Genomic DNA, 20785 nt, shown 5'->3' with positions numbered 1-20785 from the left:
AGAGGTGACCTGATCGAGGTGTACAAGGTAATGAGAGGCATGGATAGAGTCGATAGCCAGGGACTTTTCCCCAGGGCAGGATTGACTGCCACGAGGGGTCATAGTTTTAAGGTGTTAGGAGGAAGGTATAGAGGAGATGTCAGAGGGAGGTTCTTCACCCAGAGAGTTGTGAGCGCATGGAATACTTTGCCAGTGGTAGCCGTGGAAGCGGAGTCATTCTTGACATTTAAGCGACTGCTGGACATGCACATGGACAGCAGTGAATTGAGGGGAATGTAGTTTAGGTTATTTTATTTTTGGATTAGGAATATTCCACGGCACAACATCGTGGGCCAAAGGGCCTGTACTGTGCTATACTCTTCTATGTTCTATGTTCTAAGAGTTTGTTACTATTGCCAGAATATTGTCGGGGACCATAGCCTTTGCAGTACCCACAGTATTCCTCTGAGTGAAGAATTTTCTCCTCATCTCAGTCTTAAATGACTTGCCCTTTATTCTGAGACTGTGACTCCGGCTCCAGATATACCAAGTGTGAAATCATCTTATTTACAGTGATAACACGCTGTGGAGCTGGATGAACACAGCAGGCCAAGCAGCACCAGAGAAGCAGGATAGCTGATGTTTCAGGCCTAGACCCTTCATCAGAAATGGGGGAAGGGAAGGGCATTCTGAAATAAATAGGGAGAGAGGGGGAGGCGGACCGAAGATGGTTACAGGAGAAGGTAGGTGGAGAGGAGACAGACAAGTTAAAGAGGTGAAGATGGAGCCAGTAAAGGTGAGTGTAGTGGGAAGGTAGGGAGGAGATAGGTCAGTCCAGGGAGGACGGACAGGTCAAGGGGGCGGGATGAGGTCAGTAGGTAGGAAATGGGGGTGTGTCTTGAGGTGGGAGTAGGTGTTAGTTGAGAGGAAGAACAGGTTAGGGAAGCGGGGACGAGCTGGGCTAGTTTTGGGATGCGGTGGGGGAAGGGGAGATTTTGAAGTTTGTGAAATCCACATTGATACCATTGGGCTGCAGGGTTCCCAAGTGAAATATGAGTTGCTGTTCCTGCAACCTTTGGGTGGCATCGTTGTGGCACGGCAGGAGGCCCAGGATGGACATGTCATTGAAGGAATGGGAGGGGGAGTTGAAACGGTTTGCAACTGGGAGGTGCAGTTGTTTATTGGTTTTGGTCATAGCCTGGCAAGTGAACCTCTGCTTGATGTGGAAAGTCTTCTTTGGGCCTGGGATAGGGGTGACGGAGGAGGTGTGGGGGCAGGTCTAGCACTTCCTGCGGTTGCAGGGAAAAGTGCTGGGTGTGGTGGGGCTGGAGGGGGGTGAGGAGCGGACAAGGGAGTCATGGAGAGAGTGGTCCCTCTGGAAAGTAGACAAGGGTGGGGAGGGAAAAATATCTTTGGTGGGGTCAGATTGCAGATGGCGGAAGCGTTGGAAGATGATGCGTTGGATCCAGAGGTTGGTGGGGTGGTACGTGAAGACAAGGGGGATTCTCTTTTGGTTGTTATCGCGGGGACAGGTGTGAGGGATGAGTTGCGGGAGACACGGTCGAGGGCATTCTCGACCACTGTGGCGGGGGGGATGTTGTGGTCCTTGTAAAACAAGGACATCTGAGAAGTATGGGAGTGGAATGCTTTATCCTGGGAGCAGATGCAGCGGAGGCAAAGGAATTGGGAGTACGGAATGGCATTTTTTTAGGAAGGTTGGTGGGAGGAGGTATATTCTCGGTAGCTGTGGGAATCGGTGGGCTTGAATTCCATCCATCTGCAGTCTGACCCCATCACCAAAGATATTTTTCCCTCCCCAGCCTTGTCTACTTTCCAGAGGGACCACTCTCTCCGCGACTCCCTTGTCCGTTCCACACTCCCCTCCAGCCCCCACCACACCTGGCACTTTTCCCTGCAACCGCAGGAGGTGCTACACCTGCCCACACACCTCCCCCCTCATCCCCATCCCAGGCCCCAAGAAGACTTTCCACATCAAGCACAGGTTCACTAGCACATCTGCGAATGTGGTATACTGCATCCGCTGTCCCCATTGTAGCCTCCTCTACATCGGAGAAACCAAGTGGAGGCTTGGGGACTGCTTTGCAGAACACCTATGCTCAGTTCGCAAGAAACAGCTGCACCTCCCAGTCGCGAACCATTTCACCTCCCCCTCCCATTCCTCAGACGACACCTCCATTCCAGGCCTCCTGCAGTGCCACAATGATGCCACCCGAAGGTTGCAGGAACAGCAACTCATATTCCACTTGGGAACCCTGCAGCCCAATGGTATCAATGTGGATTTCACAAGCTTCAAAATCTCCCTTTCCCCCACCGCATCCCAAAACCAGCACAACTCGTCCCCGCTTCCCGAACCTGTTCTTCCTCTCATCTATCACCTTCTCCCACCTTAAGCCACACCCCCATTTCCGACCTACTAACCTCATCCCGCCCCCTTGACCTGTCCATCCTCCCTGGACTGACCTATCTCCTCCTTACCTTCCCACCTACACTCACCTTTACTGGCTCCATCTTCACCTCTTTAACTTGTCTGTCTCCTCTCCACCTACCTTCTCCTGTAACCATCTTCGGTCCGCCTCCCCCTCTCTCCCTATTTATTTCAGAACGCCCTTCCCCTCCCCCATTTCTGATGAAGGGTCTAGGCCCGAAACGTCAGCTTTCCTGCTCCTCTGGTGCTGCTTGGCCTGCTGTGTTCATTCAGCTTCACACCTTGTTATCTCGGATTCTCCAGCATCTGCATTCCTATTATCATCTTATTCACACATCATAAGAATTTTACAAGTTTCAATGTGATCACATCTGATTCTTCAAAATACTGGTGATTACCTGTTCAGTTTTCTCAATCTCTTAATAAGACCATCTTGCCATCCCAGGGATTCATCTGGACAACATCCATTGCATACAGCATATCATGATTATATATTTTCTTCAGTTAAGGAGAACAAAACTGTATGTTATACTTCATGATAACAAAGTGTGGGGCTGGATGAACACAGCAGGCCAAGCAGCACCAGAGGAGCACAGGAGCTCCTGAGATGCTGCTGGGCTTGCTGTGTTCATCCAGCTGCTCACATTGTTAAATCGGATTCTCCAGCATCTGCAGTTCCCATTATCTCTGTACATTATACTTCATTTGGGGTCTCACTGAGGTTGTATAAAATTGCAACAAGTCATGTTTACTTCTGCGCTCAAATCCCCTTGCGATAAAAACCACCATTCCTAATTGCCTTCCTAACTGTTTGTTGCCCCCTGCATGACAGTTTTAAGTGACCATGAGAAAAGGCACACTTGTTGAGCCTTAACCTGTCTCATCCTCTCTAAGAAACATTGTCTTATTTCTGCTAAAATAAATAACATCTCACTTGCTGATATTCTTTCTACCGGATATGTACCCATTCACTTAGCCTATCCAAATCCTATTGAAGCCTCCTTCCATCCTCCTTGTTATTTTGTTTCTTCCAGGTTTTATGTAATTAGCAAATTCAGCATAAGTGCATTTGGTTCCCAGATTCAAATCATTTCAATAGATTGTGAACAGTTTTGGCAAAAATCTATAGCTCAGCTTGTGGGTGAGTTTGTTGACTTGCTCGCCAAGTTGGCTTGTTTCATTCAGATGTCTCATCACCATGCTAGGTGACACCATCATTGAGCCATTGATGAAGTAAGGTTGTTCTACTCTGCTTGGAATTTATACTGTCTGGTCTGTTATCGGTGAGTAGTGTCATTTCCAGTTTTGATCTGTACGGGTTTGTTTATGTAACCTATAACCTATATAAAATCCTCGCTGTAAATGGATATTCCCGCAGCTTCATCCACAGATGCCTACTAAACAGACAACAACAGGAGGACACTGTACACACACTGGCCACACTGCCCTACACCAAGAAGATATTGGGACTGACAACAAGATCCTAAGACCATTAGGAATCATGGTGGCCCACAAGTCCACAGCCACTCTAGGACAAACACAAGGATTAAAGACCCCATTCTCACAACATGCAGAAACAACAATAGTTTACCAAATACAATGGAACGACTGCCACAAACACTACATTGGACAGACACGCAAGAAACCAGCCATCAGAATACATGAACATCAACTCGCAGCCAAACTGCACGATGAGCTCCCCCTAATATCGGTACACTCAGACAATGAAAGTCATCAGTTTAAGTGGGACAAGGTAACCATAGTAGCTCAAGCCAAACACGGACATGCATGGGAATCCCTCGAGACACAGTTCTCCACCCGTAATGCAATGAACAAACATAGGGCTGACAACTGCAGCACCCAACCAGCAAAAATTGCTGAGGTGATAAAGAGTGAGGAGGAGAGCTTTAGACTGCAAGAGAGCAAAGATAGGCTGGTCATATGGGCTGATAGTGACAAATGGAATTCAGTGTGGTGAGTGGAGTTCCACAGGGCTCTGTTCTTGGGCCTCTACTGTTTGTAATTTTTATTAATGACTTGGACGAGGGGATTGAAGGATGGGTCAGCAAGTTTGCAGACGACACAAAGGTTGGAGGTGTCGTTGACAGTGTAGAGGGCTGTTGTAGGCTGCAGCGGGACATTGACAGGATGCAGAGATGGGCTGAGAGGTGGCAGATGGAGTTCAACCTGGATAAATGCGAGGTGATGCATTTTGGAAGGTCGAATTTGAAAGCTGAGTACAGGATTAAGGATAGGATTCTTGGCAGCGTGGAGGAACAGAGGGATCTTGGTGTGCAGATACATAGATCCCTTAAAATGGCCACCCAAGTGGACAGGGTTGTTAAGAAAGCATATGGTGTTTTGGCTTTCATTAACAGGGGGATTGAGTTTAAGAGTCGTGAGATCTTGTTGCAGCTCTATAAAACTTTGGTTAGACCGCACTTGGAATACTGCATCCAGTGCTGGGCGCCCTATTATAGGAAAGATGTGGATGCTTTGGAGAGGGTTCAGAGGAGGTTTACCAGGATGCTGCCTGGACTGGAGGGCTTATCTTATGAAGAGAGGTTGACTGAGCTCGGTCTCTTTTCATTGGAGAAAAGGAGGAGGAGAGGGGACCTAATTGAGGTATACAAGATAATGAGAGGCATAGATAGAGTTGATAGCCAGAGACTATTTCCCAGGGCAGAAATGGCTAGCACGAGGGGTCATAGTTTTAAGCTGTTTGGAGGAAAGTATAGAGGGGATGTCAGAGGCAGGTTCTTTACGCAGAGAGTTGTGGGAGCATGGAATGCGTTGCCAGCAGCAGTTGTGGAAGCAAGGTCATTGGGGTCATTTAAGAGACTGCTGGACATGTATATGGTCACAGAAATTTGAGGGTGCATACATGAGGATCAATGGTCGGCACAACATTGTGGGCTGAAGGGCCTGTTCTGTGCTGTACTGTTCTATGTTCTATGTTCTAAATGAGAGTCGATACATTTGAACAGTACATGGTGGGTAGCACTGAGGCTCAGTGGTTAGCACTGCTGCCTCACACTACTAGGGACCTGAGCTCAATTTCACCCTACAGGTGACTATGTGGAGTTTGCACATTCTCCCTATGTCTGCGTGGGTTTCCTCCAGTTGCTGTGCTTTCCTTCCACAGTCCAAAGATGTGCAGGGTGGTGAATTGATCATGCTAAATTACCCATTGTGTTCAGGGATGTTTAGATTGGGGGGGGTTAGACATGGGGAAATGCAAAGGTGGAAGGAATGAGTCAGGGTGAGATGCTCTCCAGAGCGGCGGTGTGGGCTTGTTGGGCCGAATGGCCTGTTTCCACACAGTAGAGATTCTGTGATTCTACAAAAACCAGGCAAGTGAATAAATGATGAACAAACTCAAAGAACTACAGACGTTGGAATTCTGAAACAAATATAGAAATTGCTGGAAAATCTCGGCAGATCTGGCAGCACCTGTGGAGAGGAAGCACAGTCAATGTTTCGGATCCTGTAATTCTTCTTCAGACAATTCATAATGAATTGTAGAATCTTAGGAAGCACAGAGATAAGAGGGATTTTGGTGTGCATATGCACCTATCCTTTAACGTGGATGAAGTGGTTCAGACGACATATGATATACCTGCCTTTTATTGGTCAAGGCGTAGAGTTTAAGAGCAGGGATGTTATGTTGGAGTTATGTAAGATGTTGGTTCGGCCACAAAGTATTAGGAGCAGTTCTGGAATCCACATTATAGAAGGATGTGTTTGCACTGGAGAGGGTGTGGAAATGATTTACCAGGATGTTGCTTGGGCTGGAGAGTTTCCGTTATGAAGAAAGATTGGACAGTCTGGGGTGGTTTCCTTGAAGCAGAAGGGACTCAGAGAGGACAGGATTGAGATGTATAAAATTATAAGGGGCATTGATAAGGTGGACAGGAAGAAACTTAACCTTGCTGGACGCATCAATGACCAGGGGGCATAGATTTAAGGTAAGGGCCAGAAAGTCTAGGAAAAACATTTTCGCCCAAATGGTTGTGGAATGTGGAACACACTGCCTGTAAGAGTGGTAGAGGCAGAAATCCTCATAATATCTTAGAAGTATTTAGATTGTCACATGTGATGCCAGGACATACAAGGCTATGGGCCAAGTGCTGGATAATTGAAATGAAATAGTTAGGTGTTTTTTTTTGACTGATGAGGATAAGTTGGATCTTTACTTGTGCTGCAGACCTCTATGATTAAAAAAGTCTGCAATTATTTTTATTCCAGGTTTTCGTAGAATTCTAATTTCACCATCTCCTATTAAGGAATACAAACTCATGAGCCCAGAACATTAGTCTGGAGTGCTAGATGGTATGGCATTACCACTGTCTGCCCACAACCATCCACCCCCCTCCCCGTTAAGCCACCAGGTATCCTGAGCATGACCACTTAATTTAAATTTGTTATCTGTCTGTTAACCAATTCTCAATCCATATCAGTCAATTATCCCTTATGCTGTAATTTTGTTTAGTAGCCTTTTGTGTCGATCCTTATCAAAAATGTTCTGAAAATCCAAACACATTATATCTACCATGCAGCTCCCTCACTTCTGCTGCAGGTGACAACCTCAAAAAACTCCCAAAGGTTGGTTAAGCAGGGTTTCAAATTGACCTTGCCCAATATTTTGCTTGTATCTCACTAACTGCACCCCCAAACAACGTCTTATGAATGACCACCAGTAACTTCCATGGTCAACTTGGCTGAGTGGACATATGCATGGTAGATGGAAGATAAAATGTGGATAAATGTGAAGTTATCTACTTTTGGAGCAAAAACAGGAAGGTTGATTATAACCTGATTGTTGATAGATTGGAAAAGGGGAGGTGCAACGAGATCTGGTTGTCCTTGTGCATCAGTCACTGAAGGTAAGCAGGAGGATGCAACAGGCAGTGAGGAAGGTGAACAGAATGTTGGCCGAACAGTGAAGGGATTCAAGTACAGGAACAGGGATGTGTTGCTGCAATTGCACCTCAACTGCTGTATTGCGTATAGTTTGTGGTCTCCTTTTCTGAGGAAGGATATTCTGGCTATGGAAGAAGTTTAACAAAGTTTTTCCAGACTAGGAGGGCATATCTCATAGAAACCTTTAAGATTCTTAAAGCAAGGTAAATGCTGGAAGGACGTTCCTGATGGCTGGGGAGTCCAGAATCAGGGGTCGTTGTTTAAAGAATTTGAATTCAATGTATCAGATCAAGCAGGAAATAGGAAAATGTCTGTTGATTATTATACTACCGTTGCCCCCACCACCTCAACAAACCTCCACACAATCCTGTGTAGACAAAGTTGCACCTTTACAATTAGAGCTTTTTGTGAGCCCTAAGACATATGACGGAGCTAAGTGATTCCATAACCTGTAGATCAAATCTAACCACTGCAGTCCTGCAACATCTGGTTGTGAACCATGGTGTATAACTGAACAACTTGCCAGAGGAGGAGGCTCCACAAATAATAATCCTCCCCTTTGATAAATGTCCCCAGCATATAGACAGAGACCATGAAATCTGATAAAATTCTGGCAATTGTATGTAAGACATGTGCTGTAAAACTTACCATACCTGTTTTGTAAGCTGTTCCAGTACAGATACAAGATTTTGGCGGACAAGCAGCAAGTAACATTTTTAACACACATAAGCCAGGTAATGATCATCTGCAATAAGAGACAATCTGACTATTTTTCCTTGACATTCAACAGTGTTACCATCACTGGATCCCCACTGTCAACATCCTGGCGGTAAAAATTGACCCAAAAAAAATCAACTGGACTTGCCACGTAAACACAGTGGCAGCAAGAGCAGGTCAGAGACTTGGAATTCAGCAGCAAGTAACTCATTCCCCAGAGTCTGTCCATAATTTGCAAGGTACAAGCCAAGAGTGTGATGGAATATTCCCTGCTTGTCTGGATGAATGCAGCTTCAACAACCATCCAAGTCAAAGCAACCCACTTGATTGGCTCCATGCCAGCATCACCTCTTGCCACCACTGATGCTCAGAGGAAGCAGTGTATACTAACGATAAGATGCACTGCAGAAAGTCACTGCAGATCTTTAGACAGCACCTTCCAAATCTACAGCCACAGTCACTTCCTTCTACAAGGGCACCATCACTTCCAAGTTCACCTGCAAGCCACACACCATTTTGAATTGGAAATATATCACCATTCCTTCAGTGTCACTGGGTCAAAATCCTGGAATTCCCACTCTAACGGCATTGTGGATCAACTTGCAGCCCATGGAGTGCAGAGATTCAAGAAAACAGATCATGATCACCTTCTCAAGGGGCAACTAAGGACCACACAGCAACATCACATCCGTTTGAACAAAAGAAAGATACAAGTGGGCCATTTAGGACTGTGATGACGAGAAATTTCCTCTGTCAGTGAGTGATGAGCTAACGGAGTTTTCTACCGCAGAACGAGGTTGAGGTCAATTCACTGAATGTTTTCAAGAAGGAGTTAGATATAGTTCTTAGGGCTAAAGGGATCAAAAGGTATGGGGAGAAAATGGTAACAGCATGCTGTGTTGTATCAAGTTTGTATTTACCCAAATGTTTTTTTCTTCGAACAACAGCTTAGTGAATGTATGTCAATAGATTGTGGAATGTATCATAATCAGGCCAAATGTCTCATCCAATATTCAAAAACACAGCTTCCAGAAAGTGTAATTGGAGAGTTATCATGAGTAGCAACCTGGGTCAATATTCCCTCCAAACTGGGGCCAATGTCTCCCTCATCTCAAAGAACTCATACAAAAGGGGAAAGTTGCAATATAGGAGCGAAATAGCCAGAAATATAAAAACAGGCTGTAAGAGCTTTTACAGGTGTTAGAATAGGAGACTGACTGAAGGAAACATTGATCTCGTCAAAGAGACAGTAGAAATTATCGTGGGGGATGAGAAAATGGCAGAGGTATTGAATGAATATTTTAGTTTTGGAATAGAAATTAACTGTAATGTAGGGACTAAAAAGAGTAAGGAACTTAATATCAACAGTAACAAAGTACTAGATATACACAAGAGACTAAATCTGACAAATCACCAGATTCCAAAGGGCAACACCTAAAGATTCTAAACAGTAGGTGCAGAGATAGTAGATACACTCACAGTATGTTAACATTTCTTAGATTTGGGAACAAACCCATGATTGGAAATCAGCAAATGTTAAATGACTTTTCAAGAAATGCAGGACAGAGAAAGCAGTGAACTATATCAAGTTACCTTAACTTCAATGTTGGAATCTGTTAACAAAGTCTTCAAAAATGCACTTGGAAAAGCAGAATATTACTGGAACAAATCAAAATGATTTTACAAGAGGGAAATTCTATATGACAAATGTAGAAGTTGTTTTCTTTCTTCAGTAGAGTAGATAAAGGGGAACCAGTAGATATAGTATACATGTAGTATTTGTCACCCTCTCTCCTAGCCCTGTTCCCGTGAGTTTCTTTCTCTGCTCCTTCTCCATCTGTTCCTCTGCCATGCAGCTGTTTTCCCTGTCATGGCCTTGCCCCTTGACTTCTTCTCCAGATCCACTATTCAACACTTTTGTCCTGCCAGACACCCTCTCCTTCGATTTTTCACTCATGCTGACACCCCTTCGATAGCTCCCTGAATTCCTGTCACTGGCACCAAAGTATTTATCTCTGTGACTCCTAATAAAAATTGTCAACTCCCTTCTGGCTAACAATTTCAAAAACAGATAATTTGCCTTCAAAAGTAATCTGCAGAGCAGAAAAAAATTTCTTTTTAACTTCTATCCATTTGACCTCATATAGGTGGCTCCATGGAATCACTGAGCCAATCAGAGAAGTTCCATCACACACTTTGGACCAGGTAGAGCCTGGCCCCATTGAGCTATCAGGGCAGCTATAACTCACCTTCCACTTTCAGATCTACTTGAATCAGCATTTCAAAACTATCAATTTTGAGATCCACACGACACCAATAAAGACCAGTAACTTCCCGACTTAGTCCCTCCATCATTATTGAGACAGTTTTGTTGCTGAGGTTCCTCACGATCTGAATCAAATCACACTATCCCGCTGTATCACATTTTCATACAGTTCACCCTGGGAGTGACGTAGACCATAATATGTACACATAAAGACATCACGTCTGTTATATTTAATCCATATCACAGAGCTAGTGAGTGTGTGATCAGTGTCTGGGTGGGTGAAGCTGCAGGCTAAGACAGTGGTTCCTCGTTCCTCAGACTGCACACCATCTGCGCCTGTCATTGACCACCATTAGCAGAAACCTCTGTAAAGAGAGAGAGATTGAGATTATTAACACAGCTTGCCAATTGGTTTTGAAAACAGTCAACATGCCTGAATACACTGAATCTGTCATGAAGTAATAATAGATATTTCATACAGTCGGATTTGGGATGAGGTAACACTGACATCAGAACCATGACTGAGCTAGAGGCTGGAATCCAGTTGAGGGTTTTCGTGGTCTCTGACAATGGGCAAAGAATTCCAAGGTTTCAGGTGTGAAGAAAAAAAGGAACAGGCTTAGGCCACTGAGCCTCTCGAACTTGTTCCACCATTCAATGAAATGTTGGCTGATCAGTGGTAAACTCCATGACCTTAATGCCTTTGCTTATCAAATGTTTATCAATCTCATATTTAAAATTAACAACTGGTCCTGTGTCCACTGCCACTTATGGAAGAGTTCCAAACATCTACCATTCTTTGTGTGCAGAATGAATGTGATAGGTAGGTTTGAGAATCCTGCCCTGATACAGTGCCACAGAACTTGCTGCGCAGACTCTGTGCTCTCTGATCACCTCAGGATTTAGTATCAGGTTGACTAATTTCCACCAGTAACAGCAGATCATCTCATTGTGGCACTTAGAACAAGTGATAAATTTCCTTTGATTACAGTGTGAGGAAACATGTGGTATCCACAGCAGAATATAGACCTTTAGAGATTGTTGGGCACTAAGGGGGCTGGGGTGCTCCATTGCCCTGGACTTGTTTTGACTTGGTAAGTTTCTATTACATCAATGCAAGTTTACATCACCTTAGTTTCTATTGCAGTAACCTATCTGTCTACAAACACACAAGTGACAGGAGTTAGCCATGCAGTCCTTCAAGCCTTCTGTGCCATTCAATAAAATCATGGTTGATCCGATTTTAACCATAACCCTACATTCCTGCATAATCCCCAATAATCTTTCATCCCCTTGGTCATCAATGATTTATCTACCTCTGCCTTAAAAAAATTAAAGATCCTGCATGCACTGCCATTTGAGGAAGGGAATTCTAAAGACTGACAACCCTCTGAGAGAAAAATTGTTTCCTCACCTCTGTCTTAAATGGGAGTCCTCTTATTTTTAGACTAAAATCCTAGTTCTCCATTCTGCCACAAGAGGACACATGCTTTCAACATTAATCTGGTCAAGTCCCCTCAGGATCTTAAATATTTCAATTAACTCTCTCTGTGACATGTGGTTCATAAACAGGCCTACTGATTGAGCTGGTGGGGTCTTAAAAAGACATACCTGCTAGAGTGGGTTTGCAGCAAGGGGTAGGGGGACCAACAGAGGGGATAAACATACTTGACTTCATCCTTACCAATCCCCAGCTGCAGATGCATCTGTCCATGACAGTATTGGTAAGAGTGACCACTGTACAGTTCTTCTGGAGACAAAGTTCTGCCTTCAAATTGATAATATCTTCCACCATGTGGTGTGGTGCTAACATTGTATTAAAGAGGTCTGGCTTTGAACATATCGAACAACTTAGCATTGGTCTTCCATGAGGCACTATGGGCCTTCAACAGCAGCAGAATTGTACCCCAGCAACAATTTACAAATACGTGACCAGGCATATTTTCCACATAACCATTACTACTATGTCAGGGAAGCATGCAGGAGAACATGCCAGGAACAGGACCAGGCATACCTGAAGATGAGGTGTCAACCTGGTGAAGCCACCAAACCAGACTACGTACATGCTAACCAGCATAAGCGGCAAGTGATAGATAGAGCTAAGAGATCTCACAACCAATGAATCAAATCTAAGCTCTACTGTCCTGCTACATCCAGTCATAATGGTGGTGGACAATTAAACAACTCACTGAAGGAAGTGCCCCACAAATATCCCTGGATTCAATGATGGAAGAGCCTGGCACATCAGTGCAAAAGATAAGGCTGAAGCATTTGCAGCAATCTTCAGCCAGAAGTGCCAGGTGGGTGATCCATCTGGGTCTCCCCCAGCAGTCCCCAGCATATCAGTCTTCAGCCAATTTGATTCACTCCACACGATGTCAAGAAATGTTTGGATGCACTGGATACTGAAAAGGCTAAGGGCCCTGTCAACATTCCAGCAATAGTAAGGAAGACTTTTGCTTCAGAATTTGCAATTCCTTTAGCCAAGTACAGTACAGTTACAGCATTTAACTGACAATGTGGAAAGCAGGACTAATCCACCGTGGTCAATAACCACCCCATTAGTCTACTTTCAATCATCAGAAAAATGACGGACATTGTCAACAACAGTGCTATCACGCAACACTTGCTCAGCACTAACCTGCTCAGTGATGCCCAGTTTGGGTTCCACCAGGGCCACTTAGCTCCTGACCTCAGTACAATCTTGCTTCAAATGTGAACAAAGGAGCTGAATTCCAGAGATAGGTGACAGTGACAGCCCTTGACATCAAGTCTCCATTCAACTAAGTTTGGCATCAAAGTGCCCTAGCAAAACTGGAATCAGTATATATTCGGGGATAAACTCTCCATTGGTCAGAGTCATACCTGACACATAGGAACATAGTTGTGGTTGTTGGAGGTCCGTCATCTCAGCTCCAGATGATCTTTGCAGGAGTTTCTCAGGGCAAGGACACAGGCACAATAATCTCCAGCTACTTCATAAATGACCTTCCTTCCATCATAAAGTGTGAATATTCCTTCCAACTTTTTAAGGGGAGAGTTTTGACAATGCAATGGCTTTAAGGGGTATATTTTGTCCTGGATTTGTTTATGAAGAAATGTTGAGGCAGAGGTGCCAAACAGGTTTATCAAATGTAATAAATAGCTTTTGAGGCCTTGACTTATTTTTTTCGAAGTTGGAACAACAGAAGCAGCCTTAACAGGTAGGGACAAACTCCAACCGAACCAGGATTTTTAGTTTTAGCTTTCTGCAGTTGCTGGGATCTTAGAAGCTCAATGTGGAACCTCTTATTCCTCTCTCCGTTCTGGCTAAAAGCTGGAGTTCTCTTCTTGCGACCGGAATGGCCTGTGAGACGATCTATTTTACTGAATTTGCCTTTGCCAAGGGTATGTTTATGTGATGTTACTATATTGAAACAGTTAATTAATAGTAGTTTGTATAAATATATTATTTTGTTAAGCATTTAGATAGAGTTACAGTTAAGCTAATTCTTTTCTTTTATTCTTATTTTGTTGGTATTTTAATTGTAGATAGACTTAGTAGTGCCTTATTGCTTTCTAAGATTGATCTATTATAGGGCAAATGCCATTACCATGAAGGGGTAAAGAGATAATGGGAACTGCAGATGCTGGAGAATCCAAGATAACAAAATGTGAGGCTGGATGAACACAGCAGGCCCAGCAGCATCTCAGGAGCACAAAAGCTGACGTTTCAGGCCTAGACCCTTCATCAGAGAGGGGGAGGGGGAGAGGGTTCTGGAATAAATAGGGAGAGAGGGGGAGGCGGACCGAAGGTGGATAGAGGAGAAGGTGGGTGGAGAGGACAAGAGAGTTGCAGTGGGAGAGAGATCCCCTGAGGTTGGTCTGGATGGAGGAAGGTAACTGATAAACGGATAGGTTTTTTTTACACCAAGTGAGTAATGCCATTCAGGTTAAAGAATGCTCCAGCTACTTTTCAATATTTATGCTGATGATAGGTGGTGAATGAGTGGAGTGGAGACGGAAGAGTGAGTAGACAGGTGGAGATGGAGCTTAGTGAGAGACAAAGAAAGTTAGGCAAGCAAAGGATTGGATGATAGCAAGTGAGATAAGAGGAAAAGCTGGTAATGGTGACAATGCGTAGATGAAAATGGGTTTGCTGTGCTGAAAGCAACTGATGCCATGACAGGGCCTGGGTGTGGGGTAAGGACATAGGAAGAGGAGTTCAGGCTGTAAAATTGTTGGACTTGATATTGAGGCCTGAAGACTGTAGGGTCCCCAAGTGGAAAAAGAGATGCTGTTCTTTGAGCTTACACTGGGCCTCACTGAAGTACTGCAGCAAGCCTGAAATAGAGATATTGGCCAGGGAATACAGTGCTGTAATGAAGTAACAGGCAATGGGAAGCTCAGGGTCATTTTTGCAGACAGAATGTAGGTGTTCTGCAAAGCTGTCACCTGGTTTGTGTTTCCTCTCCCCAGTGTAGAGGAAATTACATTGTGAGCAGTGAATATGTTAGATTGAATGAAATGTAAGCAAATTACTGCTTCACCTGAAGGATGTGTCTCGAGTCTTGGATAGTGAGAAGGGGGATGCAAATGAGCAAGTGCTGCACCTTCTGTAATTGTATGGGGAAGCACCGCCAGGGTGTTGGATGGTGCTGAAAGTGGTGGAGGAATGGACCAAGGAGTCCCAGAGGGAGCAGTCCCTGCAAAATGCTGACAAGAGAGGGGAGATAAATATGTGTCTGCTGGTGGCATCCTGTTAGAGGTGGCGGACGTGGATGTTGGAGGGGTGGAAAGCGAGGAAAGTGTTTCATGACTCAAGTTATAGCTTTTGTGTAGATTATTTGGTTGGTAGAGTGGGATATAGTAACATGGAAAAACAATGTTGGGCAAGTAGAAGATAACAAGGTGTGGAGCCGGATGAACACAGCAGGCCAGGCAGCATCAGAGGAGCAAGAAAGCTGTCATTTTGGGTCTGGACCCTTCAGAAACGGGGGAGGGGAAGGAGACTTTGAAATAAATAGAGTGGGGAGGCAATGATAGAGGGTGGATAGAGGAGTAGATAGGTGGAGAGAACGCGGACAGGTCAAGGAGGCGGAGATGAAGCCAGTACAGGTGAGTGTAGGTAGGGAGTAGGGACAGGGGTTGGTCACTAAGGAGGGTAGGGCGGGTAGGTGGGTGGAGAATGGACAGGTCAAGGAGGCAGGGAGGAGGCTAGTAGGTAGGAAGTGGGGATGTGGTTGATCAGTGAGGTGGGAGGAGCAAATAGGTGGGACAGGTCAAGAAGGCAAGGACGAGATGGGCTGGTCTTGGGATGAGGTTGGGGTGGGAAGATTTTGAAGCTTGTAAAGTCCACATTGAGACCATTGGGCTGCAGGGTTCCCAGGCAGAATATGAGGTGCTGTTCCTCCAGGCTTCGGGTAGCATCATTCTGGCAATGGAAGATGCCGAGGATGGACATGTTGTCCAAGGAGTGGGAGGGGGAGTTGAAGTGGTTCGTAACTGGGAGGTATTGTCGTTTGTCATGAACTGAGTGTAGGTGTTCCACAAAGCAGGCTTGGAGAAGCTGTTGTTGAGATGACAGAAGCCTTCTGCCTCCCAAGAATTTTGTAATTGAACAAGTAGTTGAACAGCTTGGAGCTGTGAACAATTTAGCCAGAAGGCATTAGGTCTCTGCAAAGTCAAGTAAATGTTTTCCCTCTTAAAAGGAATCTTCAGCCTTAAAAAAAGTTTATTTTTCATTCAGCAAAATCTGTAAGTTGTGCCGCTTAACGAATAAGCTAGAGACTTCATAAATGTGAGCCAGTCATCCTGTACCTCCTGGAAGCAATGATGTGGAGGTGCTGGTGTTGGACTTGGGTGAACACACAAAGCAACAGGGTATAGTCCAACAGGAGAAGTCACCTGACGAAGGAGGAGTGCTCCAAAAGCTTGTGATTTCAAATAAATCTGTTTGACTATAACCTGCTGTGTGAGACTTCTGATCCTGAAAGCAAGTAAATGTAGCAGGAGAAGAAGGATCACAGTGCAGCACATCCTGACAAACCAAGAGGACAATCATAGTAAATTCAGTGAATAGGGAATATTTAACTGTCATTGCCATCTTTTCTAGCGACACCCATGGTTTTATTTTCTGCCTGTATCTATCTGTATGTATATGTATAGAGAGTTTATAAGGGGGTTTGAGTTAGATGGGTCAGTTTTTGTCCAGAGTGTGCAGGAGGGCTTCCTGACACAGTATGTAGATAGGCCAACAAGGGGCGAAGCCACATTAGATTTGGTACTGGGTAATGAGCCCGGCCAGGTGTTAGATTTGGAAGTAGGTGAGCACTTTGGTGATAGCGATCACAATTCTGTCATGTTTACTTTTGTGATGGAAAGGGATAGGTGTATACCACTGGGCAAGAGTTATAGCTGGGGGAAAGGCAATTACGATGAGATTAGGCAAGATTTAGGGAGCATAGGATGGGGAAGGAAACTGTAGGGGATGGACACATTAGAAATGTGGAGCTTATTCAAGGAAAAGCTCCTGTGTGTCCTAGATAAGTATGTACCTGTCAGGCAGGGAGGAAGCTGTAGAGTGCGGGAGCCGTGGTTTACAAAGGAGGTGGAATCTCTGGTCAAAAGGAAGAAGAAGGCTTATGTTAGGATGAGATGTGAAGGCTCAGTTAGGGCACTTGAGGGCTACGAGGTAGCCCAGAAAGATCTAAAGAGAGAGCTCAGAAGAGCCAGGAGACATGAGAAGTTGTTGGCGGATAGGATCAGGGTAAACCCAAAGGCTTTCTATAGGTATTTAAGGAATAAAAGAATGACGCAAGTAAGATTAGGCCCAATCAAGGATAGTAGTGGTAAGCTGTGTGTGGAGTCAGATGAGATAGGGGAAGCGCTAAATGAATATTTTTCGACAGTATTCACTCTAGAAAATGACAATGTTGTTGAGGAGAATACTGAGATACAGGCTACTAGACTAGGTGGGATTGAGGTTCACAAGGAAGGGGTATTAGAAATCCTTCAGAAGGTGAAGATAGATAAGTCCCCTGGGCCGGATGGGATTTATCCTCGGGTCCTCTGGGAAGCCAGGGAGGAGATTGCCGAGCCTTTGGCATTGATCTTTAACTCGTCATTGTCTACAGGAATAGTGCCAGATACATGAAGATTAAAATCACCCATGATTAACGTGCTGCCATCTTACATGCCCTCATTATCTCCTGATTTATTCTCTGTCCCACTGTGTAATTGCTGTTCGGGAACCATTAGACTACTCCCACAGTTCATTTCCTTTTAATTTCTTATCCATTCCATTCCACCTATATGGATTTTACATCTTCCAAACCAAGTTCATGTCTTGCTATTGTACTTATTCTATCTTTTATAAACAAAGCTCCCACAGCACTCCTTCCTTCCTGTCTATCCTTTTAAAAAGTGTTGATCTCCTTGGATGCATGTCTGTGCAATGCCTATATCAAAATAATATGTTAATATCTATTTGTGCCATTAATTCATTTACTTTGTTTGAATTAGTGTCACCCAGTAGTATTAGCATTACACTATTCATCTAAAGACTCAGGTAATGTTCTGGGGACCCAGATTTGAATCCTGGTGGAATTTGAATTAAAATAAAAAAATCTGGAATTGAGTATCTAATGACGGCCATCGCTAATTGTTGGGAAAGCCCACCTGCTTCACTAAGACCATTTAGGGAAGGAAATCTGCTGTCCTTACCTGGCCTGGCCAATATGTGACTCCATACCTACAGCAAAGAGATTGATTTTTAACTACCCCATATCAAAATATGGATAGGCAATAAATGCTAACCAATGAATACAAATCCTATGAATGAATTCTAAAAAATCAATTTCCAAGACAATGGTTCTAGCATAATTCAAGTGAAGCATGTTCCATCAGAACAGCTCCCAGTACACCAATATGGTCTATTGGAAATACTGGAAAGACAGCAGCTGAGAGAAGACTTGATAGAGGTCTACAAAATTATGAGAGGGTGGATGGTCAGAGGCATTGTCCCAGGGTTGAAGTTTCAATTACAAGGGGACACTGGTGCAAGGTCGGCGGGGGGAGTTTAAGGGAGATGTGCGAGGGAAGTTTTTCACACAGAGAGAGTGGTAGCAGCCTGGAAAGTATTACCAGAAGAGGTGGAGGAAGTGGGTACATTGAAGACATTTAAGAGGCACCAAGATGGGTACATGAACAGGGATAGAATAGAGGGATACGGATCGGAAAATGGCAGGTTTGTCTTTAGGTTAATTAGGACATGATGGTTGGCACAGGCTTGGAGGACTGAAGGGCCTGTTCCTGTGCTGTGCTTTTTCATTTGCTCATTTATTCAATGCCCCACAAACTGAAGCCCATTCCAATCTTTAGACCATTTCTTGAACTTACTGACTTTATTTACCTGGTTCCAGTTTAAATTTCACCACCACCAACCCTGGAGTGGCTAGAGGTACCAAGTTTCACAGATTGTGAGACTGAATTAATTACCAGTACAACAAGGACACCCCTGCAGCATCATCTGCACATGTCTCTGTTTTTTGCTCAACATAAACAGAGTTCCTGTTAGCCAACACATTTTGGGTACTTTCACAGGAAGTGAAGAAGTGTTTTGAATAACTTTTGCATTCAGTGTCAGGAGACAAGAATCTGTGAGTGAAACAAAGAAACATTGAAGACACGGCAATGATTTCTCTCTACATTTGGCTTTCTGCAGTCCTGCTGTCAGTCTCTGTGCTGGGATCCAATGAGTATTTTCCAATAACTCTTCAATTCACACACTTTTGTTTTATCTTTTCATCGAAAGGTGAGGAGTGGTGAAGGTCCAGTGCAGTCACGGTCAGAGTCAGATAAACAGAGACGGGGAGAAAACATTGATTGGAGACAGTGAGATCGCAGGAGGCTATTCAATCCATCCAGCCTGTGCACAGACTCCATGAGATCATGGCCAATAAGTATCGAAATTAAATCCATGTCTTTCAAAATCCTTCCAAACAAAATTGATCAATTCTGACACGTTCAATTGTTTCTCAGAAATCCTAGGAAGCAGTTAATGATTTTCAGGGTTTGTGCTTCCTGACCTCACTCTTCTCGATTTAAATTTGCTCCTTTGTTCTGAACCGTCCGATTGAAGGAAATCTATTAAACATGAAAAACGCCTCGATATGATCATTCGCACTGGTATTAATTGCTGAAGTGACCAAAGGACACTAGATCTACACAACAAACTCCCGGTGACCGTGCATGAGGACTGGATTCTCAAACCCGACTGAAACCCTGGGTTGAAATGCAGCCCGGGCTTCTCCGCCCATTGTCAGAGACCGCCGAAAGCCCTCAAGTGGATTCCAGCCTCTCAAGCACTCCCTCGTCCCAAATATGACTGTATGAAATATTTGTCGTCACTTAATGGCAGATTCAGTGTAATAAGGCGAGTTGACTGTTTTCAAAATCGATCTTCATGCTGCGTAAATAATCTTAATCTCTCTCCTCACAGCGTTTTTTGCTAATGGGTGGTCAATGACAATTGCAGATGATGTGAGGGCTGAGGAAGGAGCCTCCGCTGTCTTACCCTGCAGCATCACCCACCCACACTCACCGGCTCTGTGATATGGATTAAAGATTTCACAGCAGTTCTCCTTTAGTGCACAAATGTGGGTCCAGACCGTTCCCGGGGTGAGCTGTGTGAGAATGTGATACCGCGGGACGGTGGGAATCGATTCCGATTCGTGGGGAACCTCAGCAACAAAAGATGCCTCAGTAATGATGGAGGGACTGAGCCAGGAGAATGCTGGTCCGTATCCGTGGCGTGTGAATCTCAATATCGGCAGTATTAGCACTCGTCTAGAAGTGAAAGGTGAAGAATAGTGTTCGGATAGTGTTTCAGCCCCGATAACTCTGTGGGCACAGGCTCCATCTGGTCCGGGACCTCTCGGGTTGGCTATTTGTCCTGGGAATTTCAGTTGGTCTCACACAGGAGGCAGTAAGAAGGAGTGAGGCCGAAATTTATAGACCAATCCATCACCGTTTCTGAAACCTCCCACGGTTTCTCACAATAGTGTGTAATATCACTAAGTCTATAGGGTCAGACTAACGCTCTGGTAACAAGGATTGAAATCCCATGACAACAGCCGCTGTCCATTAGGAAAGCTAATCTCAGCAACTGTGACCATCAAACTGTCATTGAGTAATTTTTAAAAAAATCTGAAACTCCTAAACTTCAGGGAAGAAAATCTGTTGGCTGTGATTTCAAACCACACAGACCCATCTCCATTATCCTCTGAAATGGTTTAACAAGCCATTCAGCTCAAGGGTAAGACTATAAGAAATAGTAAAAGGAATGGGCCATTCCGCCCATCGAACCTGCACCACTAGTCAGTAGGATCATGGCAGATCCAATATTCCCCACATCTACTTTCCCACCTTTTCCTCTTAGCCCTAGATTTTCCTACTGCTCAAGAATCTATCCA

General features: G+C 44.5%; 1 protein-coding gene across 1 annotated transcript in view; it reads right to left on the bottom strand.

Moving 5' to 3' along the window:
* LOC125451349 (dual specificity testis-specific protein kinase 1-like) overlaps positions 1-20294 on the bottom strand; it is a 178462-nt gene extending 158168 nt beyond the window's left edge. Inside the window, exons 1-2 of the mRNA XM_048528379.2 lie at positions 18724-20294; positions 10315-10696 (exon numbers count right to left, since the gene is read on the bottom strand). The gene's annotated coding sequence lies outside the window, so the exon portion shown is untranslated. The remainder of the gene's footprint in view (positions 1-10314; positions 10697-18723) is intronic.
* Between the last annotated feature and the right edge of the window lie 491 nt (positions 20295-20785).

The sequence above is a fragment of the Stegostoma tigrinum genome, chromosome 3 (assembly GCF_030684315.1).
Source record: "Stegostoma tigrinum isolate sSteTig4 chromosome 3, sSteTig4.hap1, whole genome shotgun sequence".
NCBI lineage: Eukaryota > Metazoa > Chordata > Chondrichthyes > Orectolobiformes > Stegostomatidae > Stegostoma > Stegostoma tigrinum.
Note: the sequence above shows the minus strand (reverse complement) of the source record. Positions and strands in the feature narration are given on the sequence as shown.